A 2,744-nucleotide genomic window follows, 5' to 3' on the forward strand; every position below is an offset into this window, starting at 1 on the left:
CTACAGGCTGGGCACAGAGTGGCTGGAGAGCAGCCAGGCAGAAAGGGACCTGGGGGTGCTGATGGACAGGAGGCTGAACATGAGCCAGCAGTGTGCCCAGGGGGCCAAGAAGGCCAATGGCATCCTGGCCTGCATCAAGAACAGTGTGGCCAGCAGGAGCAGGGCAGTGATCCTTCCCCTGTACTCTGCCTTGGTGAGGCCACACCTTGAGTATTGTGTTCAGCTCTGGGCCCCTCATTTCAGGAAACACACTGAGGTGCTGGAGCGGGTCCAGAGAAGAACAACGAGGCTGGTGAAGGGACTTGAGCACAAGTCCTATGAGGAGAGGCTGAGGGAGCTGGGGTTGTTTAGTCTGGAGAAGAGAAGGCTCAGGGGTGACCTCATCACTCTCTACAACTACCTGGGAGGAGGTTGTAGCCAGGTGGGGATTGGTCTCTTTTCCCAGGCAACTATCAGTAAGACAAGAGGGCACGGGCTTAAGCTCTGCCAGGGAGGTTTAGGTTAGATATTAGGAAGAAATTCTTTACCTAGAGGGTAATCAGGCATTGGAAAGGCCTGCCCAGAGAGGTGGTGGATTCACCATCCCTGGAGGTTTTTAAGATGAGACTGGATGTGGCACTGAGTGCCATAGTCTAGTAATCCAGTGTTGGATCAAATGTTTGACTTGATGATCTCAGAGGCCCTTTCCAACCTGGCTGATTCTATGATTCTATGAAAAGGAAACTGACAACTATATTTATGAACAGCTTTATGTTATCAACACTATCTTTCTGTAATGTTGGTGAGTAGCATTGTTAGACCTTATTTTTGAAACGCATAGAGAATTTTTTTCCCTGGATATCAGGATTTGCTAATGGTGTTCTCTTTAAAATGTGTGCACACAGTCATGATACTGAACCTATAAACAAGGAATATATTCCTCTAATTATATTCTCTTCAACTGTGACATGCAAATTCAATACTTTCAAATTCAGTTGCGAGCTTGGTGCATGTAAACCTTAACTGTGATTGGATTGCAGGTGTGGAAACAATAAACAAAACCAGTAAAAGTATATATGTTTTTTTTAATTTCTATGACTTAGACAAATTGTTTTTTCCTAATACCGTCATCAGTGACAGTACAGCTTTCAAATGCATTAAAAATATTTTTGAGTGAAAGGAATAAAGGTGTAACTGATCAGAAAAGCGTTGTTATTACTCAAACACAAAGAGCACCCTAAGGCTGAGTCATCTGTTTAAACTATACACGGAAATGTTAGTCGTGATTTAACAAATGTTTTCTTTGCTCAAATGTGACGCTTGGCTTAAAGAGAAACACTTTATTAAAGTCACTAACCGAGAAAGGAAAAAATAGTTCTGGTGGTGTTGGAATGAACTGTAAGAGGATTTCAGGGGAAAGAATTAACTGGTAAATAACTTCATTTGAAAACTTAAACAAATTTGGATTTCTTGGGAATAAGATCTTTTAATCGGTGTGGATTGGAATGGCCAACCAGGTGGAGTATTTTTCAGCAGGTTTTTTGGCAAGAACATATAATGAAGTTCTAGACTTGTCAGAATACAGAATACTTCTGTATATACAGTCTTCAACATAAAATTTCTACTTTTCATCCTTCTGAAATGAAAATTTCTCTTAGAATCAGCCTAAATGGGCTTCTGCTTGTATGTGTCAACGTCTTGAATGTCAGTAAGCTACAAACTTTATACTGCGCTGAAAGTTTGCTCTTTTACTCCTTTGCATCTATTCAAGTTAAAATACATAATTCTTCACAGAGGAAATTGTATATGAAATATCTCTTAAAGTAGATATTTGGGATTTTTATGATTCTAACATGGTTAGAATCCATAAGTGAGTACAACCAGGAGTACAATTTGTAAAGGTATTTGTTGTATGAAACATTTGACAGCAAGGAGACATTATTTGTGGCCCTTGTTACGTAGAAAATAGCACTACATTACTTTTTGCCATGGGCTAAGGTTAGTTAAGTCCCAAGATATATGCAACAAAGGGAAGCTCAGTGGTGTGGCATCTGGGATTTGGTGGAAATGAGAATTTGGCAGGATCTAGACTTTGTTTTTAAAACTACTGGGGTTTTCTACAGAGTGACCATAGACAATATGGCTGGATGCATTGCATCACTCCCATCTTTGTGAGATTTTTACAGGTAAAACCATACTTATCTACTGGATAGAGACATAAAAACTACTACTAATAAGTACAAATAAGTTTCTGACACTTGAACTTCCTGCTAAGTTGTTTAGAATAGTAAATCGTTCTCTCTTAACTGCAGCACCCCTGTCTCACAAGAAAGGGCAGTATGTGCATGCAGGAAAATACACAAGTTTTTCTCCTGAATTTAGTGGCAACCACCACTGAGGTCAGCAGAAGGGAATGGCTACATCAGGTTTGGGGCAATCTTACGGCAGAAGTGACTTCACTGAATTGCTCCTGATTTCTGATCCTATCCTTTTCTCCTCACTTGTGGAGCCTTCCTATCTCAGTTGTATTTTGTTCTTTTCCTGCAGGAGAAAATACAAGAAAACGTCACAGAGGTAAGAGTAAATCACGGAGGACTGCAAGGTATTTGTGAGTTATCTGTCTCTTTTTGTTTGAAAGATGATTTTCCTGTTGGCAGGTTGGTGTTTTTTATTCAGGGAAATGCCATTCTAGTGGTTGTTTCCCCATTTGAAAGTCCATCTTGTGCTGCTGCTGCTCCACATCTCTTCTGCTGCTAGTGGTAGTC

General features: G+C 40.6%; 1 long non-coding RNA gene across 1 annotated transcript in view; it reads left to right on the plus strand.

The window, feature by feature from the left end:
• LOC114070534 overlaps positions 1-2,724 on the plus strand; it is a 20,468-nt gene extending 17,744 nt beyond the window's left edge. The window contains exons 2-3 of the long non-coding RNA XR_003573935.1: positions 2,527-2,553; positions 2,656-2,724. This is a non-coding gene — a long non-coding RNA (uncharacterized LOC114070534). The remainder of the gene's footprint in view (positions 1-2,526; positions 2,554-2,655) is intronic.
• Positions 2,725-2,744: the final 20 nt, after the last annotated feature.

The sequence above is a fragment of the Empidonax traillii genome, unplaced genomic scaffold, assembly GCF_003031625.1.
Source record: "Empidonax traillii isolate 1590-97213 ecotype Southwest subspecies unplaced genomic scaffold, ASM303162v1 scaffold1593:size87052, whole genome shotgun sequence".
Classification (NCBI taxonomy): domain Eukaryota; kingdom Metazoa; phylum Chordata; class Aves; order Passeriformes; family Tyrannidae; genus Empidonax; species Empidonax traillii.